Source organism: Choloepus didactylus, chromosome X, assembly GCF_015220235.1.
Source record: "Choloepus didactylus isolate mChoDid1 chromosome X, mChoDid1.pri, whole genome shotgun sequence".
Taxonomy (NCBI): Eukaryota; Metazoa; Chordata; class Mammalia; order Pilosa; family Megalonychidae; genus Choloepus; species Choloepus didactylus.
In genome coordinates, this window is record NC_051334.1 from 111810516 (window position 1) to 111824306 (window position 13791).

Genomic DNA, 13791 nt, shown 5'->3' on the forward strand with positions numbered 1-13791 from the left:
ATATTAATCGATTTTAAAATGTTCCCATCTACCCAGCAACTGTAGATTTTCCTCTCTCCCTCCCTCCCTCTCATTAGCCATTAAACCTGCTCAGGTGTCTCTGAATCTGTCATGAGAGTTTATTGGGACAGGCAAGAAAAACATAAACATAAAATTTCAGTATGGGAAGTGAAAAGCAAGGGAGAAGCACAGGTTAGGTAGGAGAATCTAGAAAGGCCACTTATATCAGCCTGGTAGGGTCATAGTCTGAAGGGTCCCTGCAAGAGGTAATAGCTTCTCTGAAGCTTAAAGGATAAAAAGGAATTAGCTAGACCAAAAAAGGGGAAAGGCATTCCATGAAGAAAGAACAGCATTAACAAAAGCAAAAAGCCTAGAAGCACTAGTTATATGCAAAGGAAGTACAAGGAGGTTGATGTTACTGGAGCATAAAGTGTAAAGAAAAGTGATGATAGATGGGGCTAGAAATATGGTAACAGCACAAGGAGAGAACAGAGCCAATGACAGCCTTGAAAAGCACCAACATTTAAGGGGCCAGCAAGGGACAAGGAGTTCAGAAAAGACTTAAAGAATGGCCAGAGAAGAAAGAAGAAAACCAAGAAAGTAGAATGTCACAGAAGCCAAGAGTGTCGAGCATTTTAAGAAGGAGGGAGAGACCGGTGGTGCCAAATGCTGCTAATATGCCAATAAAATAAGAACCACAATGTCTATTGGGTTTGTTAATATGAGAATAGATTTAGTAGAGTTGCAAGTGCATGAGCCAGATTATAGCAGATGAGGAAAGAAAGTAGGTAGAGACAGAACGTAGGCAACCCATGAATGTAGAAGGCATCGTACCTGGAGAAGTAATTTGACACAAAGTAGGTTTTTGTTGTTGTTTTGTTTCATTTTAAGGAGAGACATAAGCATATTTATAGGCTGAGAAAAAGCAGGCAATAGAAAGAAGATGTTGAACATAAAGAAGAGAGAAGATGATCAAGGACTTAAAGTTCTGGATTTGGCCAAGGGTACATGTGGAGGAGGAGGCCACGAACAAAGACAGGTACACCTCCTCCTCTGAGAGTAAAATAAAGTGAATGTACACATGTTTTAATAAGGCAAGAAGTTGGGATTGGTCATACATACCTATAGCCTCAATTTTATCAACAAAATAGAAGAGAATCAAGGGTGAGGGTTGAATCATGCACTTGAAAAGAGTATTGAAGTTTGGAATATAGGAATAGGAGGAATGAAAGAGGAAGTTGAACAAGGACAAGAGGACTGACAGAGCTGAGGGCCCAGCTAACATTGAAGACCATCAACTTGTAATCATCACAATTCACATGGTTGTATAATGTTCTCTGGAAATTCTAGACATAGGAGTAGAGAAGGCATATTGTAGCATTAATCCAGGATTAGAATGTCTAATGCATAGATAATCACAAACTGCATGCAAAGAAAAGGCCTTGTACAGGCTAATATAGCTGAGCAGAATTGCATATGTAGGTAAAAAAAGAAAAGCCAGTGGTGACCACAAGCTGAATGGGAGTTGCTACGAATGGCTCCTTAGAAAAAAATGAGTTCTACTTATACTTTTATTTTAATAACAACTTTATTGAGATATAATTCACATGGCTTATGATTCACCTATTTAAAGTGCATAATTTAAATAGGCTTTAGTATATTCAGAGTTGTGCAAGCAAGTATAACCATGATCAATTTTAGAACACTTTCATCACCCCATATAGAAACCCCCTACCCATTAGCATTCACTCCCCATTTCCTTCCAACCTCTCCCTCGTCTAAACAACCACTAATCTAATTTCTGTTGCTATAAAGATTTGCCTATTTCTAGATATTTCATATAAATGGAATCACACAACATATGGCCTTTTTTGACTGCTTCTTTCACTTAGCATAAAATTTTCAAGGTTCACGCACATTGTAGCATGTATCAGTACTTCTTTTTATTGCTGAATAATGATATATTACTTTTTATTTATCCATTAATCAACAGATGGACATTTGGGTTATTTCCACTTTTGGACTATTATGAAATAATGCCATCATGAACATTCGTGAACATGTTTTTATATGGACATATGTCTTCATTTCTCTTGGGTATATACCTAGAAATGAATTGCTAGACCATATGGTAGCTCTGTTTATCTGTTTAAGGAACTGCCAGACTGCTTTCTAAAGTGGCTGCACCATTTTGCATTCCCACCAGGAATGTATGGGAGTTTTAATTTCTCCACATCCTCCCCAACACTTGTTATTATATGTCTTTTTTATCATAGATCCTAGTGGGTATGAAGTGGCATCTCATTGTGGTTTTGCTTTGCATTTCCTCGATGACTAATAAATGATGTTGAGCATCTTCTCATGTGCTTATTATCCATTAGTGTATGTAACTCTGGAGAAATATCTATTCAGATCCTTTGCCTATTGTTAAATTGGCTTACTTGTCTTTTTATCATTGAGTTGTAAGAGTTCTTTATATATTCTACTTGTGCTTTTGAAAAGTATGGTAGAAAGGGAGGACATTCAAAGGAAGCAAAGTAACATGGAATTTGTATATGCAAATGTCAACAAGCAGATTTTGTTGCTGGATTCAAGAAGAGAGTACAGGTCAGGGGAAAATGTGCTTAATTGTACTGAGGTTGGGTCCTTTGTATCTATGGCCAAGACCAATTAAATTCAGGACTGGTTTGTTTTTTGGAGGTTAGTAATACAGGGCTGAAAACTTTTAAGATCTATTCAGAGTTTTTTTCTGAGCTGGAATTCATTATTATAAAAGCCTCTTTGGGAGAAAGCAAACCAAGCCATTACTTACCAGGATGTAGAAGCAAAGAAAGGGACTCCTTGTTACAAAATCCAAGGATTGCTTTTTAGTTTCATTTTACTCTGATCCTCTAGCAATGTTTGATGCTGTTGCCTACTCTTTCCTTTTTAAGCCTCCTCTCCTATGGCTTCTGGAACATCACAGCCTCCTGGTTCTCCTCTCTCTGGCTGTCTTTCTTAATCTTCTTGGACCCCATTTTCTCTGCCCACGTGTTAACATTTAAGGCTTAAATATTACATTAATTTATTCAGAAGAAGTCTGAGGACACTAACATTTACTAATCCCTGTTACATGCACTGTTTTTAGGAGATGGAAATGCAACAATAAACAAAAAAGATGCTTTACTCATGAGGCTTACATTCTAAGTCAGGAAAAAAAACAATAGCATTAATAGCAAAGACATACACTACTTCAGTTTTAAGTGCTGTTCTAAGGTACTATTCTAAAATATATACACACATTTAGTCCTCACAAAAATTCTATGAGGTAGATACTATTATCCTCATTTTTCAGATAAGGAAACTGAGGCACAGAAAGGTCAAATGGCTAAGTCAGGATTTGAAGCCAAATACTATGGCTCCACAGTCCATGTCCTTAACTACTCTATATTGCCTCTCATTAATAAACAAATATATATGTACATATATACACACACATAAATATATATGTTTGTATAAACATATATTTATACATATATTTATACATACATATATACATATGTGTGTATAGGCAAAATGGTGATAAATGAGCCTTTGTTATTTCCAAAGTTTTGACTGATGCCTCAAGATTGAAGACAGTAGGTGACAGGTGACCTTACATTCTAAAGAGAGGTGCTAGATACATTCTCATAAGACTTGCTAAGAGGTAGCGTACCGGTTTGTATATATTATGTCTGACAGAAAAAGCTATGTTCTTTGATGTAATCTTCTGGGGGCAGACATATTAGTGTGGATTAAGTTGGAACATTTGGATTAGGTTGTTTCCATGGAGGTGTGGCCCCACCCATTCAGCCTGGGCCTTAATTAGTTTACTGGAGCACTGTATAAGCTCAGACAGAAGGAGCAAGTTTGCAACAGCCAAGAGGGACACTTTGAAGAATGCACAGAAGCTGACAGAGTAGCTGCAGATGAAAGACAATTTGAAGATGGCCGTTGAAAGCAGACTTGCTCCAGAGAAGCTAAGAGAGGACAAACACCCCAAGAGCAACTGAAAGAGATATTTTGGAGAGGAGCTGTGGCCTAGAAAGGAACATCCTGGGAGAAAGACATTTTGAAACTAGAACAGGTAGCCAAACTGGTCCTTCAATTATCAATCCCTACCACTCAACTCCAGTCTATATTAGAGAATACTAGAGATTAATTGAATGAAGGGAATGGATTTTTTAAAGGGAGTAGAGGGCACTATGGATCCCCTGCTCAAGTCAATCAAAAAGGTCCTAATTAAACCATTCAGAGAGATTGGAGATACTTATGAGAGACTGGCATCTTACTCAGGCTGGAGGCTTGCTGAACTACAGAAATTTTTAGGCCTGCCCTGTGTTGCCACTGAAGCAGGACAAATTTATGGGAGAACCTTACATATGTCCTATGGAGCTTGGAGACGATAAAAACTTGTACTTGACGTGTACCTGAAGAAGTCTGAAGGCTAGTTGAATTTGTCCACATGGCAGGACAAAGACGGAAGTCTAACTTCCAAAGGACATGTTTTCTATGGGTCAAGTAATTGCCTCACAGTATAGCTGGCAACTCCAGGAGAAGAATGATGTTCCTATGAGAAGAAAGTTGTATAGGCAAGAGCCAAGGGAGAAGATAGAGCAAGCAGTGTTCACATCAGAATGGTGTAGGGAAGAAGGGATGGGAAGTGAGGGGGTCTCTAAAGAAACCACAGAAGCCCACGACAAGAAAAGGCAGTGTTCTGGTTTGCTAATGCTGCCATTGTGCAAAATACCAGCAATGGATTGGCTTTTATAAAGGGGGTTTATTTGGTTACAAAGTTACAGTCTGGAGGCCATGAAAATGTCCAAATTAAGACATCAACACAAGTATACCTTTACCAAAGGAAGGCCAGTGGCATCTGGAAAACCTCTGTTAGCAGGGAAGGCATGTGGCTGGCATCTGCTGATCCCGGGTTGTGTTTCAGCTCCTGTGTGTTTTTCAAAATGTTCCTCTCGGGGAGTTTTGTTCTCTCGTAGCTTCTCTGGAGCAAAGTGTCAGCGAAAGCCTGCTTTCAATGGCCATCTTCAAAATGTCTCTCTTGGCTGTAGCAGTGAGCTCCTTCTGTCTGAGCTCTTATAGGGCTCTAATGATTTAATTAAGACCCATGCTGAATGGGTGGGGCCACACCTCCATGGAAATTATCCAATCAGAGTTATCACCTACAGTTGGGTGGGTCACATCTCCATGGAAACAACCCAATCCAAAGGTTCCAACCTAGTCAAGACTAAATATGGCTGCCCCCACAAGATTGCATCAAAGAACATGGTGTTTTGGGAGATATAATACATCCAAACTGGCACAGGTAGTATTTGGGCATCTACCTCACAAAGGGTACTGAGCCAGATTACACCACCAGTCAATTAAGACTCTCTTTCCTTTTAAAACTCCTCCTCCCTACCCACTGTACCCCTCAACCCTGGTGGAGACAGAAACAGCACAGCAAATAGGGGAAGAAGTAGAACAAGGAGAGTGAAAGAATAGACCAAGTCATTTTTCTTCATTAGAGATCTGTGGGATCTCCAGTTAGGCTGCTCTGGAGGTTGGGGGTGGAAGGAGAAGCTTTAAATTGGATGTGGGATAGAAATTTTAATTTTGAGTGGTTGAACTTTTTAATACCTACAAGTTATATTATAGTAAATATCTGAAAGTAACCAAAAAGCCAATGGGTTACAAATAGAACATAGTCGTGGATAGTGGTGTGTTACAAAAGAAAGCATGGAAAAAGGAATAGAGAGTGACAGGGTTAATATTTTATATATGTTAGTCAAGGAAAGCCACTTGGAGGGTGAGACAAAAATGAAGTGAGGAAGCAAGCCATGGGAATATCCTTGGCCCTCTTCTCTATTCAGTATTCAGATTCTCCTTGGATGATCTCATCCATTCCTATGGTGCCTTGAAGTTATGTACCCCAGAAAAACATGTTCTTAATCTTAATCCATTCCTATGGGTACAAACCCACTGTAAATAGGACCTTTGGATGAGGTTACTTCAGTTAAGGTGTGGCCCAATTTAATCAGGGTGGGTCTTAATCCTGTTACTAGAGCCTTATAGAGAAAGCCACCAAAAGAGAACCTACAGGGAGTAGCCAGAAGCTAGAAGTCAATGGAACCTGGAAAAGAGTGAAGACACCACCAATATGCATTGCCAAGTGACAGAAAAGCCAAGTAACCCCAAAGGCTGCTGGAAAGCCAGAAGATACCAACCCTGGAAGGAAGACAGTCTTTTAGCCTTGGAAATATGAGCCAATAAATTCCTCTTGTTAAGCCAACCCATTGTATGGTATTTATTTAGCAGCCACAGAAAAGCAAAACAAGTTTTGGTACTGGAAAGTGTGGTGTTACTATGACAAATACCTAAAAATGTGGAAACATCTTTGGAATTGGATGATGGAGAGAGGCTGGAAGAATTATGAAGCACTTGATCCAAAAAGGCTAAATTGCTTTGAAGGGACTGAATAGAAATATGGACACTAAAGGTACCTCTGATGATGCCTTAAAAGGAAATGATGAAAATGTTATTAAAACTTGAAGAAAGGTGATCCTTGTTATAAAGTGGCAGAGAACTTCACAAAATTGTGTATTGATGTCAGATTGAAAGTGGAACTTGTAAGTGATAAACATGCATATTTAGCTGAGGCAATTTCCAAGCTAAATGTGGAAGGTGCAGCCTGCTTTCCTCTTGTAGAGTATAGTAAAATGTGAGAGGAAAGGGATAAGCTGAGAACTTACTTACTCTTAAGCACAAAGAAACCAGAAAGTAATGGTTTAAAAAATTCTGAGGCTATCCAGATAGTGTGCTCTGAAACTAGGGCCAGAAGTGGCTCTATCAGGGATCTCCCTGAGCTTTTGGAAGATGAGTCCCCTGAGGACAAGGTTCCATGTGAGGGTTTAATTGAATAACCTTTGCAAAAGAAGGTTTGGCTAAACATGGATCCAGTTAGCCATTTCAGTGGAAGTTAGGATCAGAAATGCATTATCCGGGAAGGATCTGTGGAAAGTTTTGTCTAATGGTTGGACCCACTGGAACCACACATAAAGCCAAGAAAGTTTTTGCAAAATTTGTATGAACAGAAATAACCACTGCTGGCCTTGACTGAAAGGGACATAGAAGGGACAAATTGAATGAAGAATGACTTCAAGGGTAGAACCATGGAAGCAAAGGTCTGGACTGAAAAGATCTCCTCGGGCCAACAGAACATGCCCACTCATGTATATGGAAAGGGCAGGGCTGCCCCTGTGCTTGGAAGGGCAAGCCATCTGATCTGGTGCTTGGAGAGGGCGGGACTTACACCCTGTTGTTCAGGGAGATTGTTGCCACCCCAGTGCTCTGAGATGCTGGGGCCAGTGCCCTGTCATTCACAGAGAGCCTGACTGCCATCCTGATGCTTGGACAGGGTGGGGCCTTCACTCCAGTAATTGGGGAGAGCATGGCCACTGTGCAAGCACTTGGAAGGAGTGGGGCTGCCATTCCATCAAGCACAGAGGACAAAACATTGATCCATACATCTAGACAGAAAATAAATAAGGGAAGACTTGAATGAGACTAAACCAACTGGACCTAACAGACATATTGAACACGTCACCCAACAGCAGCAGAATACACATTCTTCTCTATTGAACATAGATCATATAATAAGTCACAAAACAAGCCTCAAATTCAAAAATATTGAACTCACAATGTAGCTTCTCCAACCACAATGGAACAAAGCTAGAAATCAATAACAGAGGGAGAACTGGAAAATTCACCAATAGTGGAAATTAAGCAATGCACTCTTAAAAGTCCAATCAGTCAAAGAAGAAATCACAGGGGAAATTAGGAAATATCTTGAGGCAAATGAAAATAAAAACACAATATACCAAAACTCACAGGATGCAGTGAAGGCAGTACTCAGAGGGAAATTTATAATTATGGACACTACATTTAAAAAGCTCTCAAATCAGAGACCTAACCTCACAACTGGAGAGTCTAGAAAGAGAGCAAACTAAACTCAGAGTGAACAGAAGGAAGGAAATAAAGATTAGAGTAGAGAAATAAATGAAATATAGAATAAAAAGCAATACAGAGAATCAACAAAACCAAAAGTTGATTCTTTGAAAAGATCAGTAAAATTGACAAACCTCGAGCTAGACTGAAAAAGAACAAAATAGGATGCAAATAACTAAAATCAGAAATGAAAGGGGAAACTTCACTACCAACCCCACAGAAATCAAAAGGATTTTAAGAGGATACTATGAACACTGTATGCCAACAAAGAAGATGACATGGAAAATTTTCTAGAAACACACAAACTACCTACACTGACTCAAAAAGAAAGAGAAGATAACAACAGACCTATAACAAGTAAAGAGATTCAATCACTAATAAAAAACCTCCCCAAAAGAAAAGCCTAGGACCAGATGGCTCAACTGGTGATATGTATAAAACATTGAAAGAAGAATTAGCACCAATCCTGTTCAAACTCCCAAAAAATCAAAGAGGAGGGAACACTACCTACTCCCTTTATAAGGCCAACATTATCCTAATTCCAAAACCAGATTAAGATACCAAAAGAAAATAAAATTACAGATCAATATCTCTTATGAATATAGATGCAAAAATCATCAACAAACTGAATCTAACATCACATTAAAAGAACTATATACCATGATCAAGCGGGATGTATCTGAGGTATGCATGTGTGGTTCAATATAAGAAAATCAATTAATAGAATGAAGGAAAAAAATACATGATCATCTCAATTGATGCAGAAAATGCATTTTAAAAACCCAGCACCCTTTCTTGATAAAAACACTTAAAAAACTAGGAATAGGAGACTTCCGCAACATGATAAAGGGCATATCTGAAAAACTCACAGTTAACATCATACTCAATGGTGAGAGACTGAAAGCTTTCCCTCTAAGATCAGGAACAAGACAAAGATGCCCACTGTCACCACTGTTATTCAACACTGTACTGGAAGTTTTAACCAGAGCCAAGTGGGCAAGAAAAAGAAATAATAAAAGGCATCCAAATTGGAAAGGAAGAAGTAAAACTTTCCCTATTTGCAGATGACATGATCCCATATAGAGAAAATTCTGAAGAATCCACAACAGAACTACTAAAACTAATAAACAAATTCAAGAAAGTGGTGAGATACAAGATAAACATGCAGAAATCAGTTGTGTTTCTATACACTAGTAATGAACAATCTGAAGCAGAAATCAAGAAAAAAAATCCATTTACAATAGCAACTAAAAGAATCAATATATAGGAATAAATTTAACTGAGGATGTAAAGGTGTTTGTGGTAGATTGGAACTATGTATCTCAGAAAAATATGTTCTTAAACTTAATACAGTCCTGTGGGTGGGAAATTTTGTAAATAGGACTTTCAATGAGGCTACTTCAGTTAAGGTGTGGTCCAGTTGAATCAGGATGGGCCTTAATCCTATAACTTGGAGGCCTTAGAGAGAAGGCCACAGAGAGAGAAGCTGCAGGGAGTGGCCAGAAGCTGAAAGTCAACAGAACCTGTAAAAGAAAGAAGATGACATTTCTCCTTTCTCTGTGTGCATTGCCAGGTGATGGAAAAGTCAAGGAACCCCAAAGATTGCGAGCCAGCCAATAGATAGCAACCCTGTGAGGAAGCAAACCATCTAGCCTCTGAAACCGTGCCAATAGATTCCTGTTGTTAAACCAACCATTATATGGTATTTGTTTTAGCAGCTGGGAGACAATTCCCATGGCTTCAATTTCCCCTGATGACTCTCAATCCTCTATCTCTACCATAGATTTTCTTCTGATCTTCAATTCATATTTAACGCCTGCCATCTCTCCACATCAATGATCTCAGCCACCGCAAATTCAACTTTGCAAACTTAAATTTCATTTTCTTTCCAAACCTCTTCTGCTACCAAAGTTTGCCATTACAGTGACTAGCACTACCATCTACCAAGTAGTAAATGCCAGAAAAATTCCCAATACCTAATTAGTCCCCAGATCCTGTTGTTCTTGTAACCTAAAAAGATCTTGAATTCCATTCCACTGTCACTACCCTAAGTCAGGCCATAATCATCTCTCACCTAGGCTACAATGGCCTCCTGACTGGTCAATCTACTTCCAATCTATTTTCCACAATGCTGCCAAAGTGATCGTCCCTAAATCCAAATCAAATCATGGAGAAAATCAATGGCTCTCCATTCTTTCCCAGAATTAAGTCTTTATGTGAGCTGCTCCCTATCTATCTTATAAGCCTTGCAATACTCCTTATTCTTGAGCACTCCTCTCCCAGCCAACCTAAATGATTTGCATTTCCCTCCAAACCCGAAGTTCTCTAATGCTTCATCTATCCTTCTTTTGTCTTCTCCAGTCTAATCCTTACTCATCCTTCAATTCAAGTATAACTCTTCTTTCCTTCCTTGTCCTCTAGAATTTCCAATAATTTCTAAAGATTCCATTTAGTCTACCCCTACAGAGTGTCCATGTGCCAAGCAGCTGGCTCCTTCATTCCTCACAGGGTTGTGGTTCTTAACCAGGGACTATTTCGCTCCCCTCCCCAGCATTTGACAACATCTAGAATCATTTTTGGTTGTCGCATCTCCGGAGAGGTGCTACTGGCATCTGGTGGGCAGGGGTCAGGGATGCTGCTGAACATCGTATGGTGTACAGGACAGCCCCCACAAGGAAGAATTATTCAGCCTAAAACATAAGATACTCCCTTCCTGGGCATCCAAAGCTCCACAACTATGGTGTAATTTTTTTTTTTTTGTCATGCATTTATTTATAATAGTAAAATACCTGTATGAAACCTCAACTTCCAGTAACATAGAATGGTTAAGGAAATTGTAAAACAGTAATAGACGAATTTTAATCATTCAAAATTATGTATTATCATTAAAGACTCAGCATATGTACATATTTGTACATATGTGTACATACGTGTATCAAAAAGCAGACCTCTTAACAGCTGTTCAAATATGACATTTATGGGACCCAAAGCTAAAGAAGACACACTTCAGAGAATCTGGACAGAGAATCTGGACAGCCCAGCCTCTTCCTCAGAAACTGTCTCTAGGCTCAGTTTCTAAAGCTGGAACGAAGGTGCCTGGGCACCCAGGTTTTTCTTCGAAGCCCAGATGACCAGACCAGGGTTGCTCTGTTGGAAATTTAGAACTAAGACACCGAGTCAGTTACCTGTAGGGAATTTGGCTAAAATGGAGAGCAGAATGAGCATTTACAGGGAACTAAACGAATAAGCAGGAACAGACTATACAGAGGAGAGAAAGGGGACCAGAGGACACTCGTCAAAGACGGAAAGTCTCTATTTCTAGGTCCATTCCTTGGCAGCTGTGAGAAGCCCATCTCCTTCTTTTAACCATCTCCATCTGTACTTTAGCTAGTTTTAGTCAATTTAAATTTCTAACTACAGCAGTCTTTGATCTTAAATGTAAACAAGTTGTAATACTGTTTCTACAGAAAAACTAAACTTGTCAAATTTGATTTACCTTGCTTTTGCTTTTTTTTTTACTTTTTATTTTGAAATAATTTCAAATTCCTATAACAAATGCAAAAATAATATAAACCCCATAAAGAGAACATAGCTCCTGCCCCAGATATCACCATTAAACATTGGGCCACATTTGACATGTCATTCCATCTTACTGTCTGTTCCTCCATCTATCAATCTATTTTTCTAAGCATTTAACAGCAGGCTGTATACATCATGCTCCTAGAACACATTATACTGCCATGTACATTTCCTAAGAACGAGGATATTCACTACATAACCACCTTATGCACAGTTATCAAGAGTAAGAAATTTAACATTGATAACAAGCTTACAGTCTATATTCCAAATTTTTTCCTGTCCCAATAATCTGACTTGCCTAATTTTGATATCATGTTGCCCAGCAACTTAATCTCCCCTTTAAATGTTTTTATGAAATTTTACCCCCTAAGAGTTACACTTAGCAGATTATATTATGTACTGACCTATTATCTAGGAATATCCAAGAAGCCAAATGAACACGAAAAAAACTGATTCTGGCAATTTGTATGTTGGTGGATTACGGCATTTTAATCCCATGAACAATTATAAGTAACTAGTGCATATTTCCATTTCCAGAAGTTTAGATTGGAATGTTCCCTTTGGAACTAAAAGGAACAGAGAAGGAAATTATATTGCCTTTAGTAAACCCTGTTTACTAAAGAGAAAGCTTCAGAACTGTAAAGAGAAAGAAGGCAACTAGAAATGAAGTTGCACTCAGAAGCACAAAACGCATAAAGAAAAAATACAATGAAAAGAATTTACTATTCCCTGAGGAAAAGAGAAACAATACAGAGGACAACAGAATGTGTGCACGTGGTAGTGGGGGGGGGGAGGGGGGCACAAAGGGGCAGAGAGAGAAGTCAAAAAGAGAGGCTCAAAATGAGAATAAGGGGAGTACCAAAAAGGGCAAAAGCATTTTTGAAGAGATATAACTGCAAGACTTGTTTCAAACTACCAACTATAAAATGCAACATTATCTTAAAATATAATTGTTCTGGTAGGTTCTATGAAACTTTTATTGAAAGTAATCACTGATATTTTCTTCTTTCTTTCGTGTGTGTGTGTGTGTGTGTGTGTGTATAAAATAGGTTTTTCCAAATGATTCTATTCTCCAGAAAAGAAAAAGGCATTTAAATGCTTATCTGAGTAATTAATATAAAGTGTCATGCAAAACCAGAGATTCAGAGATTTATCAGACATATACAAGGAAAATATTCAATGCTTTGGTAGGAATATGACGTTTTATACCTGCACCTGCTGCCTTAGTTTGTCTTACTCTGTCTGGAATTACCACTTGATCCTTTTCTCAACAGGTCAACTTCCTACTTACTCTACAAAGACTGACCATTTCTTTCTGACACTTTATTCAATTCCTTAGGCACCAGTCATCTCTCCTTCCAATATGTTCCACAACACTCCATTCAGTCTATTATTCTATAGCATTGTTTTCATAAATTGCAATTATTTCTTTACTTGACTATCTACTAAAATGAGAGTACTGACAGAGACAAACCCTATATTTGATGTATCTCCGAATTCCTGGGAAGTAGCACAATGCATGATACGAAGTAGGTCCAGTTAATTAATAAATCAATAAATGTGTCCAACAGTATCCTTTACTGCCATCCATTAAGGACTATCTTTAAAAACTCAAAAATTCATTTCATTTCAGAATTACATGCCCCGCATTAGCCGTATGAATATATACGAGCAATATTTCTATTAGCTTTTTAAAGTGATACATTCTAACATTAACTACATAACAATTCATCAACAATAACAAAATCCGAGAAACATATATAGCAACCATATGTAAGAAAAACTATGAAAAATAAAGGACAAAAAGGAAAGAAGAAACAAACTTGATGAATGAGAGACCATGTTTCTAGAAGAAAAAACTCAATGTTGCAAAAAGATCAACTCTACCCCAAATAAGATTTAGTTGTATTGCATAAATTCCATTTTTGTTGGTCCTAATGTTCATCTGGAAAAATAAATACACGACAATATTCTACCATGTACTAAAATGTGTATAAAGCCAAAATAATCTAAAATAATATGGTACTAGGACAAGAAAAGACAAGCGTATCAATGAAACAGAAACAAAGCCCAGAAACATACTTAGGTATACTCAAGAATTTAGTAATGATTCAAATGGTATTTCAAATCACTGTGGGACTTATAAAAAAATAGTATTGAAAAAACTGACTAACCAAGTGGGAGAGAAAAATT